At 38.7% G+C, this 13,388-nt stretch overlaps 2 protein-coding genes across 9 annotated transcripts in view; one reads left to right on the top strand and one right to left on the bottom strand.

Moving 5' to 3' along the window:
• MED12L (mediator complex subunit 12L) overlaps positions 1-13,388 on the bottom strand; it is a 167,569-nt gene that overhangs the window by 69,833 nt on the left and 84,348 nt on the right. The gene's annotated exons all lie outside the window — the stretch shown is intronic.
• Positions 11,947-13,388, top strand: part of LOC120314658 (G-protein coupled receptor 87-like) — a 28,190-nt gene continuing 26,748 nt past the window's right edge. The window contains exon 1 of one of the 2 annotated variants that reach the window (XR_005558494.1): positions 11,947-13,125. The gene's annotated coding sequence lies outside the window, so the exon portion shown is untranslated. The remainder of the gene's footprint in view (positions 13,126-13,388) is intronic. The other variant, XM_039357971.1, reaches the window with a different exon arrangement.

Here is a 13,388-nt window from a genome sequence, read left to right on the forward strand (position 1 = left end):
GATTTTAATCTTTAACATTGCAATGAACTTGATCCAGATTACATAAAAGGTTATCTTTACCCATACCACTAAGTTCCCATGTTATTTTTCTCAAGAGAAGTCCTTTTGACTTGCTACAAGCATTCCTGGCCCTTAAGGTTATGCATACAACATGACAGTTTTTTTCAATAATCACCCTCCAATCTGTGATGAGTTTCCAATGGATCTTTATAAAGCTGTTTTCTCCCTTCCTTGAAGAAAACATTTATTTATTTATTTATTTATTTATTTATTTATTATGGCTCTTGGAGGTCATCTAGTTCAACCCCCTGCTCAAGCAGGAAACACTACACCATTGCAGACAAATGGTTGTCCAGTTCCTTCTTTAAAACTTCCAGTGTTGGAGCATTCACAACTTCTAGAGGCAGGTTGTTCCACTGATTAATTGTTCTAACTCAGTGTTTCTCAACCTTGACAATTTTAAGGCATGTGGACTTCAACTCCCAGAATTCCACAGCCAGCAATGGGAGTTGAAGACCACATGCCTTAAAATTGTCAAGGTTGAGAAACACTGTTTAACTGTTGGGAAATTTCTCCTTAGAGTGGCAGTCATCGCTCGGGGGAGTGGCAGTCATCGCTCGGAAGTCCTTGAGTCCTCGTGGGATTGTTGGGTGTGATCCCTCTTATTGAAGTTGGGTTCACGGGTTTAGTTGGGCTTGCTGCTGACGTACCTACCTCCCAGCTGCGTTGCAACAGCCCTGCCTGCGTTGCTGGAGTCAGTAGCCGGGTTGGCGGTGGAGTTCCCCAGACTTATAGTACTGGGAGACTTTAACCTACCATCACTCGGCGATCGCTCAGAGGCGGCGCAGGAATTCATGGCTTCCATGGCAACCATGGACCTGACCCAGGTAATTCAGGATCTGACTCATAGGGGTGGTCACACACTCGACCTTGTGTTTCTCTCGGGGCAATGGAGACATGATCTGGAATTAAGGGGAGTAGAGATCTCGCCCTTGTCATGGACAGATCATTTCCTATTGAGGCTGGACTTCAGAGCATCACTCCCCCATCGCAGGGAGAGGGAGCCGACTAGGTGGTTCCACCCCAGGCGCCTAATGGACCCAGATCGGTTCCAGGAGGAGCTTGGGGAAATACCTGACTCCCTTGTCCACAACTCGTCCGGGTCCCTGGTTGCGGCCTGGAATGAGGCGGCGTCCGGGGCCCTGGATCGAATTGCACCTTTGCAACCTCTCTGTGGTGGTGGTCCCCGGAGGGCGCCTTGGTTTACTGAGGAGCTCCGGGAGATGAAGCACCACAAGAGACATCTAGAGTGACGTTGGAGGGCCAGTAACTCTGAATCTGACCGATCACTATTAAGAGCCTATCTTAGGACTTATTTAGTGGCGATAAGGGCGGCAAAGCATTTTCACTTTTCCGCACTTATTGCGTCCGCAGAATCTCACCCAGCCGCCTTGTTTAGGGTGACCCGCTCCCTTCTTAAAGTGGAGGAGGCGGAGGAACCCTTGCAGGGGAGAGCTGAGGAGTTTGTTCAGTTTCTTTTGGACAAAATCGCTCAGATTCAGAGAGACCTGGACTCCGACTGGGCAGTGCCAGCCGAGTTGCCGGGGCTGGTCTTAGTCATGTTATCTGGAGCGAGTTTGAGCCTGTGACCCCTGATGAAGTGGACAAGGCCGTGAGGGCAATGAATGCCGCCACCTGTTTATTGGACCTGTGCCCCTCCTGGCTGGTTTCTGCCAGTAGGGAGGTGACACGAGGCTGGCTCCAGGCGATAATCAACGCCTCCTTGATGGAGGGGTCTTTCCCGCAACCTTTAAAGGAAGCGGTGGTGAGGCCCCTCCTCAAGAAGCCTTCCCTGGACCCAGCTGTTTTGAAGAACTTTCATCCCGTCTCCAACCTCCCCTTTGTGGGGAAGGTTGTAGAGAAGGTGGTGGCGTCCCAACTCTTGCGATCCTTGGATGAAACTAATTATCTGGACCCTTTTCAATCTGGTTTCAGGCCCGGCTACAGCACTGAGACTGCTTTGGTCGCACTGACCGATGACCTCTGGCGAGCCCGGGATAGGGGTTATTCCTCTATCCTGGTGCTTCTTGACCTCTCAGCGGCTTTCGATACCATCGACCATGGTATCGTTCTGCGTCGTCTCAGAGAGGTGGGGGTGGGCGGCACCGTATTGCAGTGGTTCTCCTCCTACCTCTCTGACAGGTCGCAGTCGGTGTTGGCGGGCGGACAGAGATCGACCCCTAGGTGCCTCGATCATGGGGTGCCTCAGGGCTCGGTCCTGTCCCCCCTCCTTTTTAACATCTACATGAAACCGCTGGGTGAGATCATTCGGCGACACGGGGTGAGGTATCATCAGTACGCGGATGATACCCAATTATATATCTCCATCCCGTGTCCTTTCAGTGAAGCAGTCAACATGATGTGCCGGTGCCTGGAAGATGTGAGGGGTCTGGATGGGGGTGAACAGGCTTAGACTCAACCCTGACAAGACCGAGTGGCTCTGGGTCTTGCCTCGGAAGGCCAACTGGATGGTCCATCATTAGTCCTGGGGGGGCAAATTTACCTCCCTCAGTGCAGGCACGCAACTTGGGTGTCCTCCTGGACTCACAGCTAAATTTGGAACAACATCTATCGGCTGTAGCCAGGGGGACCTTTGCACAGGTTCGCCTAGTGCACCAGTTGCGGCCTTATTTGGACCGGGAGGCTTTACTCACAGTCACTCATACCCTTGTCACCTCAAGACTGGATTACTGTAACGCGCTCTACATGGGGCTACCCTTGAAGGGCATTCGGAGGCTGCAGTTGGTTCAGAACGCAGCTGCGAGAGCGATTGTGGGCGCGCCAAGGTACGCCCACATGTCACCTATCCTCCGCGAGCTGCACTGGCTTCCTGTGGGTCTCCGGACGCAATTCAAGGTGTTGGTTATCACCTTTAAAGCCCTTCAAGGCATAGGGCCAGGTTACTTATAGGACCGCATTCTGCCGCACAGTTCCCAGAGACCGGTAAGGTCCCATAGATTGGGCCTCCTTCAGGTCCTGTCGGCCAGACAATGTCGAATGGCGGGCCCTTGGGGAAGGGCCTTTTCTGTGGTGGCTCCGACCTGGTGGAATCAACTTCCCCCTGAGGTTCGAACTACTCCCACCCGGCCGGCCTTTAAGAAAGCCGTTAAAACTCTCCTGTTCCGGCAGGCCTGGGGCTGATGTCCCCAGGGGGGCCGGGATATGATCGGACTCACGGTATGACTGTATTATTTTATTGTTTTATGATTGTTTTAACTCTGTGCGCCGCCCTGAGTCCTTTGGGATTGGGCGGCATATAAATAAAATTAAATACAAATACAAATACTTAGTTCTAGGTTGCTTCTCTCCTTGATTAGTTTCCATCTGTTGCTTCTTGTCTTGCCTTCATGTGCTTTGAAGAATAGCTTGACTCCCTCTTCTTTGTGGCAACCCCTGAGATATTGGAACACTGCTATCATGTCACCCCTCATCCTTCTCTTTGTTAAACTAGACATACCCAATTCCAGCAACCATTCCTGGCTTTCCTTGAACTGTATTTTTGGGAGGTTGCTTTTCCCCTTTTTAATTTTATTTTTACTGATTTTATCTGCTTTATTATACTTTTTAATGCTATGTACATAGATTTGAAGTGGTTCAAGCTTTAGATGAAGCATAAAGAAATTTCTAAAAACCTGTAATTACAAACTGATACAAATCCATTTCTTATTTCCATAAAGATTAGTGAGAGAAAGGCTAATAATTATCATCATAATATACATTTTTAATCAGAGTGATCAGATAGCTAACAAGTTATTATTGGGTTTTTTTATTCTAAATAAATCTGCTTTAAACAATATGAAATAAATAATTTTAACATATATATAAGTGTTATGTCTAGCCTACATATTAAATTTAGAGGCTTGAATTGCGTCCGGAGACCCACAGGAAGCCAATGTGAGTTTTCTCAAAAATAATCTTCTGTTTAAGAGAGATTACAATATATTCAAAAAAGCAAAAACATGGACCTATAAAATCATACAACAGCAATATCATGCTACTCTAGAAATTCTTCGTAATGTCTACAGTAGGTGGGAATTTTAGGGTTTAATGTAACATAACATCTATTTTACTGAAAGGCACAACAACACAACAAGGCAGTGTGGAATCTGTATTACAAATAGCCCTCAATTTAGAAGCATAATTGAGCTTGGAATTATGGTTATAAGACATTGCAGCACCAGATGACAAACTTCAAAGTTACAACTGTATTTTTAATGATGGTCATTAAGTGAAATGCTGCAATCATTAAGTGAATCCATTTTCTCCAATGAATTTTTTGCTGAAAAGATTGGGAAAGATTGAGGGCAATAGAAAAAGGGGACAACAAGAATGAGGTGGCTGGATGGAGTCAGACGATGGTAGAGGACAGGAAGGCTGGAGGAACATTGTCTATGGGGTTGCGATGGGTCAGACACGACTTCGCAACTAACAACAGCAACAAGAATATATGCTGGAAATCAGCCAAAAATGTTGCAAATTGTGGCCAAGTGACTGCAAAATGTTGCAAATGGTTATAAAAGTGAGCTGGTTGCCAAACACCTAGAATATAATCACAGAGGGGGTGACTGCTGCAGGTCCAAAAATAGTTTGTAAGTAGCTCTGGGAAGGTCCATTGTAGCTTAGAACTATTGTTCTGGCTGTTTTTACTGGAAGATGAAAAGACTTAAATGAGGAACCAGATTAAAAGGACAGCAGATATAACAGAATAACAGAACTGGATCTTGGAGATCTTCTAGACCAGTGGTGGCGAACCTATGGCACAGATGCCAGAGGTGGCACTAAGAGCCCTTTCTGTGGGCAAGCGCACCATCGCCCCAGTCCTAGGCCTTCACTGGGTTTTATAAAACCTTTTCGCTTTAGGCCTCCGCCACCGTGTACAAAAAAAAAAAGGTTCAATCATCAGTTAATTTCAACCTCAAAGGGAAAAAAAAAGACCTTGCAAAGTTGGAATTGATTGATTGAACTTTTTAGTCCCACCCAGTCTGCTGTTACCACTGCAGCCATGCCCACCCAATGGGTCACACTCAGCCAATGGGCCACTTCCACTTGGCACCCGACGATACATAAGTGGGTTTTGGGTTGTAATTTGGGCACTCAGTCTCTAAAAGGTTCGTCATCACTGTTCTAGACTAACTCCCTGCTGAAGCAGGAGACCCTATACCATTTCAGACAAATGGCTATCCAATCTCTTCTTTAAAAACTCCAATGGTGGAGCGCCCACAACTTTTGCTTAGTTTCCCTCATTTGGCCTGCCTTCAGTGCTTTGGAGAACAGGTTGCCTCTTCTTTATGGCAGCCTCTCAAATATTGGAACACTGCTAGCATGTCATCCCTGGTCCTTTTTTTCATTTGACAAGACATACTCAATTCCTGCAGCCATTCTTCATATGTTTTAATATCCAGTCCCCTAATCATCTTTGTTATTCTTCTCTATACTTTTTCTAGAGCAGAGTTCCCCAATCTTTCCGGCTCTGTGGAATGATGGGGGGATGGAGGGGATGGTTCCATGCTAACTGGGCTGTGAGCCATGAATTGGGGAACCCCTGTTCTAGAATCTCAACATCTTTTTTATATTATGGCAACCAAAACTAGATGCAATATTCCAACTGTGGTCTTACTGAGGCATAACATTAGAATGCTAACTTTTGATATCTCCAGACTAAATCCATAAACATCAGAAGATGGTAAATATCTGTTCACATTTAAGCACTTTGTATTGTACTATGCATTTTGAAAGAAGTCATCGGGAAAAATCAAAATATATTTTCCAGATTTTCTCCAATTATTTCTAGACCTTCAAAGCTATTGGTAGACCATGAAGAACTTTGCAGTACATTTAAAGTACAGCACAATATGTTTTATAATTATATAATTATATTTATGTAACATATATTTTATAAAACAAAAATAAATTAAGCTATTTTTTTCTAATTTTCTAATTAGAAATTAATTTTCTAATACATTTGTTGTTCTTATTTGCCTTCTTCATTTTGCACTGCATTTGATACTTTCAATGGATTGTGTAACTTAATATGTACATCTAATCTTTTCAGATCAAACATACATGCTCCTATTTGGTGAATTCTGTATTCTTGGCATAATATGACCATAATAAATCTATGGTCATGTTCTGCAAACATAAGCAGCTGCAGTTTAGAATTAGGCCTCCTTTATCAGAGATCCTAATGAATGAAAATTAAGGACAATCAGTCTCATTAGTTTGACAGACAATCTTTCAAAACTATTGTTCCAGGAAAGAAAAGCAAAATCTTCTTAGAAGTTACCTTCTACCTTTGCAATATTTCATGCTTATAAGAGATAATACTTTCGTTTTATTGAACTTGAAATATGAACTTGAGCAATGAAATGACAAATATTATTATTATGCTTATTTAAAGAACATTATATTGTTTAGAAAAGATTTAAAGCCATGTAATCTTTTCAATTTTTATATGCCAATCTATGCCTGACAAATTACCTAAGACAATGAAAATGAAAAAATGATATATATAGAAAGAAGGAGAAAAAACCAAGGAAGAATAGTTAACCACGGTTGGAAGGAAAATACCAAGAAAGCTAAAATTCAAAATAAATTGATATTAGGGAAACAATCTATGAAAACATTTTATAAGTAAAACTTTTAGGCATTGCCTAAAAAATAATTAATACCATGATCAATTTATAGGAAGTTTGATTCAGACAAAAGGGAGACATTGCATTTTGATTATTTCAAAGATCAAATTGATGTAAATTTAAACTTACTATTAAAAATAATCTATTGTTTGTATCTGTAATTCTATATTTTATGTCTGCGAAAACAGGTGGTAATAAGCATAAATAATTCTTGAAAACAATGAAGTAAATTATTGTTGTTAGATCCTAGGCCTAGTGCTTTTCAATACAGTTTATTAATAATTTGATTGAAGTAGAGAAAATGCTTATGAGCACTGCAGCTGACTTAGCTGGAATTAACTAGTGAATAGATTAAAAGAAATAAAATTTCAAGCAATCTGGATAAATTAGAGAAATGGATTTAAAAATAACTGCAATTTAACAGAGGAATATGGAGCCATCACTAAGAAAACACACACAAAAAGCACAGATATAGAAGATACATAATTTGGTAACTACATTTGTGATAATATCTTTCAAAAGTAACTAATTGTAACTAAATTTTCTGCGTCTTAAATTTTTCTCAATCTCTCTCCTCTTTACGGAAACAAAAAACAAAAAAGGAGAAAATGTTCACATATCAGCTTAAGGTAACTAAAACAGCTTTTCAGAATGGCAATCATACTGTATTTACATCAAAGAGGTTCACAGATAAAAGGAGGTATAATCTTAATTCATTATCAGAAATATTATTGCATATTTATGAATTCAAAAACAGTTCAGCACTAAAAGCCAAAACAGATTGTGCTGCTAGCTGTGCTTTTTTATTTCTTTCATTCTTTTCAAGAATTCTGAGAATTCTGGGGCATTTCTTATAAAATGAAAACAAAAATTAAATTCTGATGCTAGGATGAAGGATGTAAATCCAAAAACGATCAAGAAAAACATCTCTTTTGCTCTATGTTTAGATAATGTCAGTCTCAAACCCTGCAAAAGGCTTCCTTCCTTTTTAAAAGCAGTACTATCTTTGGTCTGTTGTGAAGAGAAAAAAATCATCTGTTGCCTCCAGAGTTTTGGCAAGAAGGGGTGAGGCTCTTTATTCTCTTTAATTCTTGTTCCTTTCACCAAGTTCTAATTTGTTTTTACACTTGCAAAAGTGCACAGTTTGTACTTTTTTCTTTGAAACTAGAGTAAAACCTCTCTCTAGTTGGGCATTCCCACGATGTATGTCTTTCCATTGCATAACTTAAGTATTACACACCAATTAATTCAAATTACAAAGCAAAGTAAACAAACATTCCAGATGGTAGGACCTATTTCACAATAGAATTAATTGCATCAGAAGATGATGGACACTCTATCACTAAAAGTTTTCAAACACAGGCTAGAATCAGTCCTAAGGGGTGCTGAGCAGTGGCTTTCTTATATTAATGGGAATTGAACTGTATAATTGAGAGCCATTCCAATTCTATGATTTTTAGAAGTTTTGCAGTCCACAAAGTATACTAGCATAAAGTATACAATATCATTCTGCTGTACATTTGTACAGACTCACATCTGTTTAGTTGTTCTTTCAATTGTTATCATCATTTGCCTTTTCCATGTTTTACATTTCAAAAATTTGTGGTATAACCCCTTTAAATTATCCTTCCTATGGCAATATCCTTTTATTATATATCTGACACAAAATTGGTGGGAAAAGCTCTATTCATAAAATATTCAGGCTGTTTATAGGTAGTTCTATAAACAATTAGCAACCATTCAAAATTACAACAGCACTGATACAATGACTTGCAACTGGTCCTCACACTCACAATAATCAAGTGTTCAAAATTTGGACACTGGCAACCAGCATGTATTTACAACAGTTGTACTTCCTGGGGTCACTTGTGAACTTCCCAGCTGCCTTCTGATAAGCAGTCAATGAAGGAAGCCTGAACTTCACTTAATAACAGCATAATTTATTTAAGAACTGCAGTGATTCACTTAACAACTATGGCAAAAATGGTGTAAATCAAGTGTGACTCACTTAACATCTGCCTTATGAGTTGAGGACTGTCTGTAGTTATTTTGCATTATTTATAAAAAGAGATGTGCCACAGTAAGGCTGTTCCTTAACAGAATTGATTAAAACTATAAGTCTTCTTTATAACATAATTTCTCTGCTGGGTATAATCTTATCTGAACAATAAAGCTATGAATTTATTTTATATAATTATTTGTTTATGACTATTAACTCAAATTCCTATAGCAATATGGTTATGTAATCAGAAACAACCTTGGCACGCAGAGCTGCCTCTTCAAATAAATGTAAAAGTACCAAATATGAACATTTAATTCTTCCATTATCAGCATGAAGATAATCTCACGCTGAAACATATTACCATCAAACATAAATTATTGTAAACAAACTAGGTATCTTGTGAACCATGAAACTTCAGTACATCACTTGCACTGTACATAATATGCATTATTCATACCTCTAAAGATTTCAAAAATCTGAAAGGATAATTGAAAAAGAGTTGGTATTTTTGGAAGGAATATAATGAAAAAGTGTTGACAAATACCACCAGGCCTATGTATCAAGACATGCTCAAAAATTAACTATGAATAACTCCTAGAACAGCATGACTAAGAAAGGAAGACGGTATTGCTGAATGACAAGAAGTAGAAGAAGGCAAGTTAAGTAGCCACTGAATTAGAATTATGCCTTATGTACACCTTACATAGATTTATCATTACCCCTGCAAATGCTAGTAGTGGCCTTTGCTAATGTGAGCAGATGTTATCATCAGCCTACAACGTCCAGGCATTGCAGAAGCCTTCTGTTCCTTGTTGTGGCTTGAAAAGGTTGGCTGAATATCAATTATCAATTATCTCATCTATTGTTTATTTTATATGAAGAAATTGGACATTCTCAGTTTAATGCAACCTTGAGGACACAACCAAAAGACCCATACGAAGACCCAATTCTATGTGAACAACATACAAAGGATAGCTTGTAAAATGTATGCTAGAAAACCATAATACGTAACAGTACAGCTATTCCTCAACTAAAATTGGACCCAAATTTTCTGCTGCTAAGTGAGACATTTGTTAACTGAGTTTTTTATGACTTTACTTGCCATGGTTGCTTAGTGAACCACTGTTATTGTTAAGTTAGTAACACGGCTATTAAGTGAATCTGTCCTTCCAATTGTCTTTGCTTGTGACAATGTCACAATATGACAGGATACTGCTACCATCATAAATACAGTTGCCAGTTGGAAATGTCTGAATGTTGATCACATGCTACAACAGTTGTAAAAGTGAAAAACACTCATAAGTCACTTTTTTCAGTGCCATTGTAGCTTTGGATGATCGTGAAATGAATGGTTGTTAAATCAAGTATTACCTATAATCAGCCCTGCTGGGAACAAATAAATCTCATTTAGAATGTAAAAGATTCAAGGAGTAAAACTGCAGGAGAGGTTGAATGATTAAAGTATTTTGGCAAGAACAAATGTGAAATTTATATAACTTGAGAACATAAGTGAGCTACAGACCGATTGAGTCAGCAGTGGGAGGGTTTAAAAATTAAGTAAGAGTTCTTCTATTTCAGAAAGAGAGTGACAGAATAAGTTTATTGTGATAAGCAAAAGAACTATGAAAATATGGACAAGTAATCCATATAAACAAACTCATATTAAATATCTTTAATATTGTTACAATTATGAAATCTAAACATTTTTGTCACAAGCAAGGTTAACTTTAGGCCAAAACTGAGCAGGCTCTCGCTTAGCATGCCAAAAACTAGGCAATATCAACACCACCTCTTCATCTGAATCATTACAAAGTGCTAATCTTCACATCAGCAGGATGTGGAGTCATCAGTCAATGTGGCCTAGGGGCATCTTGTACTGGCACTGGTCACAAATGGCTCAGTGGCCACACCAGCTTTTACACACTTTGTTAAGGAACACACTCCAAGAGAGGAGGCGGCTTGCAGGATTATCTGGTGGGGGGGGGTCAAAAAAGTCAAGATAGTGGACACAACTGATTGATGGAGTTAATGTCCCTTCTTAGGATGCCCAGGTTGCAATTTCACATCTGGGATTTAACTGATCTCAACATTAATGCTTGCAAACATAATATTTAGACAACTTGTAAGTAGCACTCTTGTATTTTCTACTGAAAGACTGAACTTTTACTGTTTTAGTAAAAGTTTAGTAAAAGTAATGCCATCTTGATACAAGTTTGTCTTGCTTTTCATCCAACACATCCCAAAACCAACACATTGGTTTTTAAGTATTACCTCTAAACTGGATAATATCTCTTCCCAGTTCACTCCCATGCCATTACTTATTCCAGAATTCTTGCTAATCCACCTTATAATACAAATGAAATAATATTCTATATAGATTTATATTTATATTTATATTATATATTTATATTTATACTTTATATTTGGCATTGTTCTTGTTACTAATGTCATGATGTTTTTCATTACCTGCTAACTGAGTTTAACAAGACTTAGCTTGTGAGCTAGCAAACAAATACCTATGTCAGAAGCAAATTAAAGTTCAATTTCAACTATCTCAGTACAATAACTACGTTAACCCATCAAACTATTTTGAATCTATCAATTCAACCATATATTATGTCTATGTTGCCAGAATATCAGCCCTCCAATTTCTGGGCTGTAAAAATTGGGATAATCACCAGATGTAGAAAAAGTAAAGGTAAAGGTCTCCCTGCAGGTTTTACTATGCTATTCGTGACCAACATTTGGGACAGTGCTCATCTCTGTTCCTTAAACCAAAGAGCCAGGTTGTCCAGAGATGTTTCTGTGGTCATGTGGCCAGCATGACATCACACCACAGCACAGAACATACGATGAAACACAGAATGCTGTCACCTTCCCCTATGCTTACATGAGGTACTATTCATCTACTTGCATTTATATGCTTCCAAACTGTTTAGCACGAGCTGGGACAGGTGACGGCAGCTCACTCCATCTTGTAGCACTCAGGTCTCAAATTGCCGAACTATAGACCTTCAATGGTCTAAGATTCAGCATCTTAACCATTGAGCCACTGTGTTTCATAAATCACCAGCAAAGAAATTAAAAAGACTTTTATAGGCCAAATGCAATACACATTAACAATAATACCTGCCTGAGCAGGGGGTTGGACTTGATGACCTCCAAGGTCCCTTCCAGCTTTACTATTATTATTATTATTATTATTATTATTATTATTATTATTATTATTATTATTATTATTATATGTAAGTTAATAGAAACTAAAAGAAACCCATTTATCAACAATATGCAATTAGCTCTCATTTAATATTATTTTCATGAAAGAAACTGAAGCTTTAGTTAAATAACAATGACATTTAGACAGAAATAGCTCATAGTATTGCAGAAGACATAAAAGGCACTTTAGAAAATGCTTTCTCTTTGGATTTTACAAAACTATGCAAGTAGTTATCGATTAGAGACTGGCCCATTTAGTGGCTGCAATTATGACAGTGATGAAAATGTCTTTGCAACCAGTCTTCACATTTGTAATTTTGGAGGTCTCACTTAGTGACCACTTCATTTTACAACCAAGTTGCCTGTCCCAATTGCATTTGCTAAATAAGGACTACGTATATACTGGTAAATGATCAGGTTTATCATGTGCAGATTTTCTTTTCTTAGGAAAGCTCAACTGGTAAAAAAAAAATGACAGTCTTTGAATAAGCAGAGAGACAAGTTCAGACTTTTCCCCCAAATCTTTGCAGGTAAAAATAATGTTCCGCTGATGTTTTATTTGCATTTGTGTCTCTTCTGAGTTAAAGTCAGTCTAAACATGATCTCTCCTTCAGACGACCCCCCAGCATCCTTGTACAGCACAGTATTAAAAAACAGCATAAAATATTATACCACATATGAATATAAATTATTTTTCTCTGTCCCTTTGAATTATTTTCTTTGTGAAGCATGGTTATTTTTTAAACAGTGTTGCTGCTCCTTGCACATATCTCAAATGAAAAGTAAACATCTTTTACATATATTATATTGGTAAAACACATTTTTCCAACTTTTTCTATGCCGTCTGTCACTTTAATTTTACCCTTGACTCAGAAAAATAGTCCTAATTTCCAAATCTCACCTACACTAGTCTGTGAGTCATGCCCAGGTACTGAGACAGCCAGTTTCCCAAGCTCCCTCCTTGCTGAAGCCATTTGAAGCACATCAGGCGTAGAAGATCTGAAGGACATTCACCGAGGATCAGATGTTGTCCCTTCTTATTAACAAATCCAGTTTATTCAAAGAGATCTTACAGCTTTCCCTTCAGGATATATGTTTATCTTTTTTTTTTCTCCTGGTTCAAGCTAACAAGATTTTGTGGTTGTTGTTCTTTTGGGAAAGAATACGATGCAACCTGGAAGCAGTGGTGGGAAAATGAAGAAAGAAAAATGACAGGTAATGTTTAAAAGCTCTCAGATGGGGATTCTATGGGCAGTCATGATTGAATTTTGTGTTGTTTCATTATCTCCTTATTCAACAAGGAAATGTAATTTGAAGTGAAGCGCAATTAGTGATAAGGAAAGTGTTTTTGAATGTAGAATTTGATTGATCTCTATAGATAAATCTATATTTATTTTTGTTGAATTAATTATATAGAAAGAAAAATAAGTTACTCTATATGTAAAAAGAAGATAAAGTTAAAAATTGTATTACAGGCA

This window comes from Crotalus tigris, unplaced genomic scaffold (genome assembly GCF_016545835.1).
Source record: "Crotalus tigris isolate CLP2741 ecotype Arizona unplaced genomic scaffold, ASM1654583v1 scf7180000018970.2248101, whole genome shotgun sequence".
NCBI lineage: Eukaryota > Metazoa > Chordata > Lepidosauria > Squamata > Viperidae > Crotalus > Crotalus tigris.